The sequence below is a fragment of the Chrysochloris asiatica genome, unplaced genomic scaffold (assembly GCF_000296735.1).
Source record: "Chrysochloris asiatica unplaced genomic scaffold, ChrAsi1.0 scaffold00003, whole genome shotgun sequence".
NCBI lineage: Eukaryota > Metazoa > Chordata > Mammalia > Afrosoricida > Chrysochloridae > Chrysochloris > Chrysochloris asiatica.
The window spans coordinates 36,766,650-36,779,442 of NW_006408521.1; positions in this window are offsets into that span (position 1 = coordinate 36,766,650).

Here is a 12,793-nt window from a genome sequence, read left to right on the forward strand (position 1 = left end):
TAATTTTACAAAGTATTGGCAAAGAATGAGGAGCTTTCAGAGACTGCTGGTGACTACAAACTGATACACATGCAATGTGTAAAACAGTTTCACATTTTCTTAACAAAACAAGCATAATTTACCATATGATCTAGGCATCGAACTCCTCAGTATTTATCCAATGAAAGCAAATGTATATGCAAAATCTTGTACCGAATATTTATGTAAACTTTATTTATAATGACTAACCCTGGAAAAACGCAAATGTCCACCAATAGGCATGTGGATAAACATATTGTGGCATATCCTTTCCATGGAAACAATAGTATATTGGTGTGCAGTCCAGTTGGTTCCAACTGTGCAAGGTTTCCAAGGCTGTAATCTTTACAGGAACTGAAAGCCTTATCTTTCTTCCTTGGGGAAGCTGGCAGATTTAAACTACTGAAGGCATAACCCACTATGCTACCAGGGCCCCTTAATAGTATACTATTCAACAAGAAGAACTCCTTGTGTGGCACTGTAGGATCAGCACTGGCCCGTGAACCACCACAAGGTCAGCAGTTTAAACCTACCAGCTTGCCCCTTGGAAACCCTATAAAGGGTCACAATGAGTTGCCATAGATTCAACAGCAATTAATAACAACATTCAGTAATAAAAACTAACTGAATTTTTATACATTGAACAACATAGATGAATCTCAAAAATAACTATACTGAGTAAAATAAGCCAGATAAAAAGAATACATGCCTTATGATTCTATTGACATGAATGTCTAGAAAATGCAAACCACTCTATAGTGACAGAAAGCACATTTCCTGGAAGTGCTTTGGAGGAGTGGGAGGGAGACATTACAAAGGGGCACATGGACAATATTGCAAGTAATGGATATGTCCACAATATTTTTTTCAACTTTTTGTTTTGAAATGGGTTATGGATTACAGAGCAGATTACCAATTTTATATTCAACACATCATATATTTTCCTCATTGAAAATAACATGGGTCAGGCGCTCCTTAGTCCTCAAACGGACATCTTTGCTCTTCAACACTTTAAAGAGGTCTTGTCCAGCAGATTTACCTAATGCAATATACATCATTTAATTTCTTGAGTGCTGCATCCATGAGTGTTGATGGTTAATCTGAGAAAAATGTCTTTCACTACTTCAATCTTTTCTCCATTTATATGGATGTTGTTTATTGGTCTGGTGGTGAGGATTTTTGTTTTCTTTACATTGACATGAAAGCTATGCCAGAGGCTTTGGTCTTTGATCTTCCTCAGTAAGTATTTTAAGTCCTCTTCACTTTCAGCAAGAAAGGTTGTATCATCTGCCTATCACAGGTTGTTAATAAGTCTTTCTCCAATCCTGATGCCACACTCTTCTTAATATAATCCAACTTCACAATGTATTTGCTCAGCATACAGATTGAGTTAAGTGTGGTGAAAGAATACAACCTTGGTGCACAACTTTCCTAATTTTAAACCATTCAGTGTTCCCTTGTTCTGTTTGAACAACTGTCTCTAAGTCTTTGTACAGTTCCTCATGAGCACAACTAAGTGTTTTGGAACACTCATTCTCTGCAATGTTGTCCATAACTTGTCTTGATTCACACAGTCAAAGCTTTGTGTAGTCATTAAAATACTGGTAAACATCTATCTGGTATTGTCGACTTTCAGCCAAGATCCATCTGACATCACCAGTGATATTCCTCATTCCATGTCCTCTTAATCCGGCTTGAGCCTCTGGAAGTTCCCTCTCAAGGTATGGTTGCAGCTGTTTTTGAATTTTCTTTAGGAAAATTTTCCTTGAATGTGATACTAACAATATTGTCTGATGAGTTCCGCATTTTGTTTGGTTACCTCTCTTTGGAATGGGTACAAATGTGGATCTCTTCCAATCAGTTGACCAAGTAGTTGTCTTCCAAATTTCTTGGCATAGATGAGTGAGTGCGTCCAGAGCTGCAACAGTTTGTTGAAAGATTTCAACAAATTCCCAGTACTTAGTTCTTTGCCAATGCCTTCAGTGCACCTTGGAATTCTTCTTTCAGTACCATTGGCAATTGATCATATTCTGCCTTTTGAAATGATTGTACATCATCCATTGCTTTCTGGTACAGTGACTCTGTATTTTTTTTCATCTATTCCCCCCCATCTTCTTTTGATGCCTTCTGCATCACTCAATATTTTGTCCATAGAATCCTTCACTATTACAGAATCAAGGCTTGAATTTTTTCTTCAGTTCACTCGCCTTGAGAAATGTTGAGCATGTTCTTCTTCCCTTTTGGTTTTCTAACTCTAGGTCTTTACACATTTCATTATCATATTTTACTTTGTCTTCTTGAGCTGACCTTTGAAAATTTCTTTTCAGCTCTGTTACTTCCTCATTTCTTACATTTGCTTTAGCATCTCTACACTGAAGAGCAAGTTTCAGATTATCTTCTTAGATCCATTTTGGTCTTTTCCTTCTTTCTTGTTTTCTTAAAGACCTTTTGTTTTCTTCTTTTATGGTGTTCTTGATATCATCCCACAAATCTTCTGCTGTTCTGTCTTTTGTATTTAATGAATCAAATCTGTTCTTGAGATGGTCTCTAAATTCAGGTGGTATATGTTCAAGGTCATATTTTGGCTTGTGTGACTTGTTTTAATTTTTTTTAGCTTCAGCCTGAATTTGCATATGAGCATTGATGGTCTGTTTCACAGTCTGTCCTTAGCCTTGTTTTGGCTGATAATATGGAGCTTTTCCACCATCTCTTTCCACATATGTAGTAAGTTTGATTTCTCACCTTTTATGTGGTTTAAAAAAGTATTTGCAGTGAAGAAGCCATTGGTCTTACAAATTCCTATCATGCAATTCCCAGTATTATTTCTATCACCAAGGCCATGTTTTCTAACTACTGACCATTCCTCTGTTTCTTATTTTTGCACTATAATTGCCAGTAATGATCAATACATATTGATTGCATGTTTGATCAATTTCACACTGAAGAAGTTGGTAGAATTCTTCAATTTCATCAGCACTGATTTCAGTGGTTGGTGTATAAATTTGAATAATAGTGGTATTAACTGGTCTTTCTTGTAGGTATATGGATATTATCTTATCACAGACAGCGTTGTCTTCAAGACAAATCTTAATATATGATTCTTGATTGGCATTTTTTTTTTTTTCAGAGTTTTGTATATGTCATTTCATTGCCCTCTTGCCTACATGGTTTCTGCTAAGAAATCAGAGTTTCATCTTACTGGTTCTCCTTTGTATAATGTTCTGTTTTTCCCGAGTGCTCTCAGGATTCTTTTCTTGTCTTTCATTTTGGGAAGTTTGATTATAATATGTCTTGGTGATTTTCTTTTGAGAGCTATCCTGTTTTGAGTTCCTTCACCTTCTTGTATGATTATCTTTTCATCTTCCATGTTAGGGACATTTTCTTTCAACAACTCTTCTATAATTTTCTCTGTGCTTTTTATTGTCTCTTCCTGTTTTGGAATTCTGATCACCCATAAGTTGTTACTCTTCATGCTGTCCCACATAACTCTTAGGCTTTCTTCAGAATTTTTCATTCTTTTTTCTGATTGTTCTTCTAGCATACCAGTATTGAGAGATTTATCTCCAAGTTCACTACTTCTGGTTCCCATTGCTTTGAATCTTCTCCTTTGCCTTTTCAATGTTTTGTCTGTTTCTGAGATCTTAGTATTAATCTCCTGGATGTCTAATTGTAGTTTTTGTATTGTTGCAGAATTTGCATTTATTTTGTCTGCTTGTTCTTGTCATATTTTCCTGATTTATTCTAAAGGTTTTTTTCTGTGTGCTCCTTGCTTTACTTGATCTTTCTGTCAGTCTGTGGAAGGTACTAAAATATCATTCTTTTTCAGTTAGTTCCATTTTCTTTTTTTTTCTCAGAGATGTTTTCTGTCTCTGCATCTAGGTAATTTGTTTGAGCTATTTTCTCTTGTTTCTTCAAGTGAACTAAAATTGCCTGTTTTCTCCAGGGTTCATACGTGTAAAAACAAACAGTGCAGTTGTTGGACCCAGAGCAGGGAAATCTCTGATGGTCTCCTGCAATTCAAGGAACTGGTGAGGTGATTGTGGGAGGAATGTGACAGCAGAGTTCCTGCCCAGAGATGGAGTTCCTATTGACTTTGGTGTTATCTATGTTCTGGGCACTGAATCTGGAAGAAGTTCCTAGGGGCCCTTAATGGAGCTGGTTTTGGTGTCTGTTAGGACCACAGGGAAGCTGGGAGTAGAGTGGCTCATTAACTGCTGGTGTTTTGGCTCTGTGAGTTTTGAAAGTCTAATGTCAAGCCCACCTAGTGAATCCATGTAACAAAGGGGTGCAGCTGGCCCCCAAATCACACCGTCATGGCTCTCAAGCACATGGCTCTGAGCTCCTGGACAGCAGGATCTGCACTGAGAGTGGAGGATGGTGAGAGCTGGACACACCTCTGGTCACCAGGTTGAATCTGCTCTGCTAGGCCTCCCTCCACTGCTAAAGCTGTTCACAAAATGGTCATGCTGCCTCACCCATTCACCAGTCAGTTTTCATCTCTCAACATTCCTGCTCAGCCTCTCTTCACAACAAGCACTCCATCCTTTCTTCTGAAGTTCAGGGTGCCAGAATTTTCATCTTGCCTGCTTTATTTGGTCTATTATATCTTTGTTGTAGAAGGTCTGCCTCATCCCCCATCTTGCCAGAAGTCTCTGTTCACAATGTGTTTGAAGTGATAGTTCTGTATATGTTTGTGTATGTGTATGCATGACTATACCAGGATAATTCAGAAAATATTGTTATAAAATCATAGGAACCTTTATTAAACAAGAAATATCACAATGTGAAGCTATTGATTCTCTACATATCCTCCATCTAAGTCTGTTTACTTTTCAGGATAGTACTTTCAGGTCTCTAAGCCTTCCCTGAAAAATTCTTAGCTTGTGTATTTCAGTCATGTCAAAATTACAGTTTTGGTATCCTTGAGGGACTCAAATCAAATTCCTTTTCTATACCATTTGAGTTTGGGGAATGAAATAGAAGTTTGTGAATAGGGCAAGTTTTCCCAGCGAAATTCTTCCAGATAGCCCCTACCACTCTCTAACTCTGAGCAGTTACATTGTGTTGTTGTTGTTGTTGTTAGATACCATGGAGTGGGGTCCAACTTATAAAGACCCTATTTACTACAGATGAAAGATTGCCTTCTCCTGCAACATCCTCGTGGTTGTTTTGTTTGAACCCATTGTTACTGCCATGTTGCCCATCCAGCTCATTGAGGGTCATCCTTTCATTCACTGTCTCTCCACTTTACCAAGCATGGTGTCTTTCTGTAGGATCTGACCCTTCCTTACAACATGTCTTAAGTACATTTTCTAGGCATTTATGTTAGTAGAATCAATGTCATCACTTTTAAGAAGAAATCTGCTATACATCTTGCATAACAGATTTGTTTGAACAATATTCTTCACCAACATTATAATTCAAATGCGATGATTCTTCTCTAATCTTCTTCATTCATGGCAACAGTAGTGAGGTTGGCCTATAATCGGGCAGTGTTTTGTTCTGCTGTGCGTAGGGTCCCTATGAGTTGGTACCAACTCAATGGCACCTAACAACAGCAACATTTACTTAACAACTACATGTAGGACCTACTGAAAAGCAAAAAGCAAACTAGTGTATCAACACATTGACTTTGAACAAGCAGTCAGAAGACTAGCTTGGGCCTATAGAAATGACCAGACTAAGAGCCTGACACTTATAGATGGCTAGCATTCTAGCAGCATGTTTCCAAAGGTATGGTGAACTCAGGAGAGTTTCAACATGATCTTTTATCCACAGGGATCTAATCCAGAAATGCCAGGATCCCATTAGGAAGGTGATGAGCAAAAGTATTATGGTTCTGGGTAAATGGTCCATTTATTAGTAAAAGCCAGACTAATGAATAGGAGAAACAATTTTCTTTTCAGGTGAAGCCTATGGAAAGATCTGGATGAAATAGAGTCTGTCAAGTAGGCCAGAACTCAGGAAATCATTCTCAATAGAGAAGTAAGGTCCAACAGAAAGAAGCCTGGTCATACAGACAGAACCAATACCACCACAGGAAGCAGAGGCTAACATAGTTATGATTTTATGAGCACTTGTATATGCAGACCACACAACTAACTCCAGATTAAGATTCACTCCAAGCCCCATGAACTAGTGCTATCAGACTGCTAACTCTAAGCCACAGACACTATTTTCAGAGAACATGATGAGGAAACTGAACAACAGAAATAAAGGAAGCCCTCCAGGATCACACAGCTAAATGAGTGACAGGACCATGATTTAAAGATCAAGGCTGAATTCTAGAACCTTGACATTTAGTAACTAAGATAGAATGATCCCTTGACTTGTTAAGACACCTTTGACTGAATCCTTTAGGTACAGCCCATCACTGTAACTACTCATTATTGCAAACCTGCACAAGGCTTTGCACGCAACTTATAAGAGATTCCTTTGTTGTTGTTAGGTGCCATCAAGTTGGTACTGACCTATAGCGACCTTATGCACAGCAGAAAGAAACACTGCCCGATCCTGGGCCAACATCACTACTGTTGCCACGCGTGAGTCCATAGATGCTGCCACTTGGCCAATACAACTTGCTGGGGGTCTTCCTCTTTTTCTCTGACCCTCCACCTTACCAAACGTGATATGCTTCTCCAGTGACTGGTCCCTCCTGACAATATGTCCGAAATATGAGAGACGAAGTTTGGCCATCTTGGCCTCCAAGGAGCACTCTGACTGCACTTCTTCCAACATAGATCTGTTAGTTCTATGAGCAGCTCATGGCACTTTCAATATTTTCCTCCAACACCATAACTCAAAAGCATCAATTTTTCTACTGTCTTCCTTATTCACTGTCCAGCTTTCGCATACATATAAGGTTGTTGAAAATACCATGGCTTGGGTCAGGAGCACCTTAGTTCTCAAGCTGACATCTTTGCTTTTCAGCACTTTAAAAAGGTCTTGTGCAGCAGATTTGCCTAATGCAATACAACGTTTGATTTTTTGGCTGCTGCTTCTGTGAGTGTTGATAGTTGATCCAAGAAGAATGAAGTCATTGACAACTTCAATCTTTTCTCCGTTGATGAAAATCTTGTTTATTGGGCTAGTGGTGAGGACTTTTTTTTTTTTTTTACATTGAGATGTAATCCATATCAAAGGCTGTGCTCTTTGATCTTCAGCAGTAAATGTTTTAAGTCATCTTCGCTTTCAGCAAGCAAGGTTGTATCATCTGCATATTGCAGGTTGTTAATGAGTCCTCCTCCAATCCTGATGCTACGTTTTTTCTTCAGAAAACCCATCTTCTGGGATTATTTGCTCAGCACACAGGTTGAATAAGTATGGTGAACAAATACAACTGTGTCACAAGCCTTTTTAAAAATTTAAACCATTCAGTGTTCCCATGTTCTGTTCGAACTACTGTTTCATTGTCCAGGTACAGATTCCTCATGAGCACAATTAAGTTTTCAATGACTAAATATTTGGAAAAAGTTTGTCTCTCTTTCTTCCTAGTCTGTCTTCATCGGGAAGCTCATCTGAAACCTGTCCACCATGGGTGACCCTGCTGGTGTTGAAAATATTGGTGACATAGCTTTCAGAATCACAGCAACTCACAAGCCACCACAGTACGACAAACTGACAGATGAGTGGTGGGAGAGATTCCTTAGGGTTTTGTAAATAGCAAATGCTATCTTTCCCTTTGAACATGAGAGGATTTCATCAACTAGACACAATCCTTCTGTGATACTGAAATTGAGTTTGGATCACAGGAGAAACCAAAATCTTTTTCTTCATATCATGAAGTTAGTTATTTATTTTCATCCCATAAGAATAAAGAGGTATGAGGTGGGTGAAAAAGTGGCAAGAAGTGGTAATACCAACGATATTGAAATCAACAGTAACATGAAATTTTATTGTATTAAATGCATTGTGTCCATTTTGAAATACACCAACAATTTCTTATCTATTGAAATCAGCATAATGGTGTTGTGATATTGTGATAACCTGTTCATTTCATCCAACACACTGTTACCAGACACAGGAAGAGTTAATTTTTTTTTTAATTATTATTATATTTCAAACAAATCAGAGTTTGATAAATTATTTGGTGAAGGCCAGATATGAATCCAGCACCCCATGCACACAAAGCTAATTTGATTCAAGTAAATGCATTTTTGACAAATGACTTCTGCCTGCATGAGGTATCAACGTAATATTGAATGGCCCTGCAACAGCATGATATCTGGCCGGCTTTGCTATTGGTCCTTCTACAGAAAATTGAGAGAAAGATGGTAGAAAATATCATTTATTTCCACAAGGAGGTAAGGAAAATATTGAGTTTGTGCTAAATTGACAGTGTGTGGCTCTGGGTAATTAGTCCATAGTAAAACAAACACAATAAAAAAATATAAAATTATTTGAATGTACAAATATGGAAATTTTCTATGATTACTGAAGAAAAAGAATACATCATTACAAATAACTGATCTTATTAAACAATAATACAAATTGCTTTCTCACATGATAAAGTTTCTGCTAAGAGTTTACAGTCAGCTTAGAGATAGAGCATTAACCAGAGTTACATGTCTTCAATGTTTGGAAAGGGTAGGAATTGCTGCAGCTAATGGTTTATAATCATTTGCCTGAGCAACAAAATCAAGAGATACGAAGACTCACCAGATCTTAACGATGGACTAGGTACAGAGAGGGAAAGGAACAGAGGTTTCAAAGGTAATTTCTAGGTTGCTAGGTTTATACAATGTGATAAAGATTTAAAACATCGAATTTGGAACACTGGTAAAAACCATTTATAGAAAAATGATCATGATGTTATATTTTGCCAATCTACCTGGTTGGGTAAATTTCTCCAGTTTAGCAACTTAGGTGAAGCATAAATTTAATAAGCACAGAGGTGTCTTCAGCTAGTGTGAGGTAGAGGTATTGGAAAGTATAAGTTGTCATTTGTTATTTTTTTTAAGCAGTGTGCATGTTGCTCCAACAAACTGTCAAGCTTCTTACCAAATAAATAAATAAATAAGGAATATAGCTTTTCTAATTTCACTTTAAACCAGTTTCTTGTAGCTTCGTATTTCCATTCTGCCTGACATCCCCTAAAACCACCATGAACTAGGCACTTAATATTGTTGCTCACAAAAAGGATTATTGCATTTTGATATGTATGATTAATCATAATAGTGTTGTTTATAGTTGTTAAGTGCCATTAAGTATGTTACGAATCATACAGACCCTGCATAGAGCCCCTAAGGAGTGGTTAGGAGTCCTGGTGTGGTCCTGTGGGTTAATGCACCAGATTGCATAGCCAATTAAGTTCAACTGCAAGGTCGGTGATTCAAGCTCACCAGCTGCTCCTCAAAAGCCCTATACAGGGTCGCTCTGAGTCAAAACCGACTCAATGGTACATAACTGCTGCATCCAACATCTACTATTCTCCGTAGCCCACACAGAGAGATTAAACCCATCTAGGGGCGATGGGAGATTAGAAAAAAAAAGGAAGTCACAAGACACAAATGAAATAAGTGAAGTTGAGACCAGGTGTGATGCAGCACTCTGATGGAGATACTGAGGCACAGACCAAGTACAGCAAAGTTTATCTTATACACAACTCAAGGGGAAGTGCTTGAGGGAGGGTTAGGAGCACAATATCATCTTGTACTAATAAATAGTGCATGCAGTATGCGGAACTTAATCAGAAAAACTGTAACATGTGGCAGCTAGCCAGAACACAGATTAGAGCAGCTAGAATGTTGCGCAGGCTGAGCCGCAGGACATGGCTGTGTACAAGGAAAGACCTTGCAAGTTCCCTGTCCCCTGAGGCAGCCCTGCAAGTTCCTCAAGGGGCAGCTTGACTTGGATGCAGCCCGAGTTTCTGGACCACAACTGTTTAGTTGCAATAGTTCAGTTAAACTACCCCCAAGTTAGGGGCCTTCGGCTCAGTTGCTCCCAACACTTAACAACAACAACGAAGCAGTGGTTGGTGAGTTTGAATTGCTCTCTGTGTGGTTCAAACCAACCTTGTGGTTCAATACTTCATCTGTACATATTTTCTGTGTCTGTCTATACCTCAAAACAGTAACAAGTACAGTAAGTAAAGTTGTCCTTAGTTTGTTGATAAAAGAAACTGTAACAGATGAGATGTCAAATAATTTATCCAAACTCACTCTCTAAATGGTAGCATAGCAATTTGCACCCAGGTTGTTTATCTCCAAAGTTCATGAATTGGAGCACTATGTTATAAGTCATAATGAATTATACTAAAAGAAGAAACAAAAACTTCTCCCTCTAATAGTCCATCTGCCTCTGACACTGATCAGGTTACTTGAGTTCTTCTGAATGAAATGAGGTGAAATATGTGGGAAGTGAGACACATTGAGTTCACCTCATAGAAGTGCCTCAGCCACACTTCTTATCTCTGTAGATTCAACTCTTCAAACACCAGTTCTTCTGTTACCCATAGCCCAAAGTGTCTTGCTATCTGGCTACATTTTTCAACAAAGAGGTATACCAAATAAACCTACATTAATGTTTAATGGCTTGTTTCATGGGCATTTTTTCTCATGTCTTTCCTGACAGATTGAACATGATCTTACAAAGCAGTAGGTTAGGAAATTGTTAAATCTACACAATGGAAGAGTATGCTTAGTTAGGGTTAAAATGCTCCAAGTAATTCTACTTCTGGAAAATAATTACAATGAATGTGTATGTAGAGTCATCATTGTGAATTATGCTGAGAGCATTCTGTATAGCAAAAATCTACTCCCAAGAAGAGTCTTTTCCCAAATGAAACAAATATATTTCTCCTAACCCATCCCTCTACAGCCTATTTCTCTCATATTAAGTAGGGATAAAAGCAACAACAACATATCATTAGGGTGTCATTTGTGAATGTCATGGAGACACAGGTTCACTAAGAGACAGTAATTTAATCATAGAGTGTTTCTATAACCTTATGCTTATATACCTTATTCCCATACATCACCACCATTCCTTTAGTTGTTGTTGTTGTTTTTAGGTTCCATTGAGTTGATACCAACTCAGAGCAACCCTCTGCATAGTAGAACAAACCACTGCCCGATCCTGGGTCAACCTCACAATTGTTGCTATACTTGAGTCCACTGATGCTGCCACTGTGCCAATCCATCTCGGTGGGGGTCTTCCTCTTTTTCTCCGACCCTCCACATTACCAAACATGATATCTTTCTTCAGTGACTGATGCTTCCTGACAATATGTCTGAAGTATGAAAGAAAGTCTGGCCATCCTGGCTTTCAAGGAGCTCTCTGACTGTACGTTTTCCAAACAGATGTATTTGTTCTTTTGGCAATCCATGGTACTTTCAATATTAACACCATAACTCAAATGCATTGCTTCTTCTACAGTCTTCCTTATTCACTGTCTACCTTTCACATGCATATGAGGTTATTAAAAATACTGTGGCTTGGATCAGGCACACCTTGGTACACAAATTGCTGTCTTTGCTCTTCAATCTGTATGCTGAAAAAATAATTAGAGAAGTTGGATTATATGAAGAAAAACATGGCATCAGGATTGGAGGAAGGCTCATTAACAACCTGTGCTATGTGGATGATGCAACCTTGCTTGCTGAAAGCCAAGAGGACTTAAAATACTTATTGATGAAAATCAAAGACCACAGCCTTCAGTATGGGTTGCACCTCAATGTAAAAATCATTACCATTAGAACAATAAATAACATCCATATAAACTGAGGAAAGATTCAAGTTGTTAATGACTTCCTTTTGCTTGGATACACCATCTACACTCATGGAAGCAGCAATCAAGAAATCAGTCGACATACTGCCTGGACAAATCTGCTGCACAAGACCTGTTTAAAGATTCCTACAGGGCTCTAGCTTAATAACAGCATCGCAGATGAAACATGAAGACACTCTAAATAGGCATACTTAGAGAAGACTAAAGTCATAATGGTAATAATAAAATCAAGGATACTAGAGCAAGTTGAAACCTCTGGAACTTAGAGGACCAGCAAACATTAAACACAAGCCAACTCTGGTACTAAAGACATATTTATACAAGATTCTATTATTGGAGGTATATATATATGAAGATGTGGTTATTTTTTTTTTGGATGCCCTGCCTTATCCCACCACTGTTTCACAGAGCTGGGGTTACTGTCCTGGAAATCTCTAACACCCACCTTCCCCACCAAGCACATGAGCTCAAGGATCTCTATGCTCCCGAAATTTATTATTTACTTGTCCTTATGGGTGATGGGCGCTTTCAGCCCTGATTTACTTTCCCCATGGCTGCTTTGGAGAGAATGGGTGAGCAAGAGAAAATGCTTCCTTTCTATGGGTTCACATAGGTACCAGGGGGCTGGGGGGTCAGAGTAAGCTTTTCTTTTCTTTTTTTTTGAACATTAGTTTTACATTCATCCTATCATATAGCGTTTCATTGCCATGGTTACAATCCCGTCCATGCATCATCAACCAACCAGGTCATCAGCATAGAGCCCCTCTGCCTCTCTGGGCCTAAAGTCCTCAGCAGCTCCATCTCTCCACGTCATCTTCTCTGCCTATATCCTTGGTGTCACTGCTTCTCTGGGTAGGGTCCAACTCTCCACTCTTCTCCCTTGATGGTCCCAGGGACCACCACTCCTAGACTGCAAAGTTAATCACGCCCCTCCTTGCTACAAAATGTCTACCTTTACATTTACAACCCTCACAATCAGTCCTGATAACAATTATTCACTATTGTATCACAAGAGACCTATCTGCATCTCCTTTTATCAGCCCCACC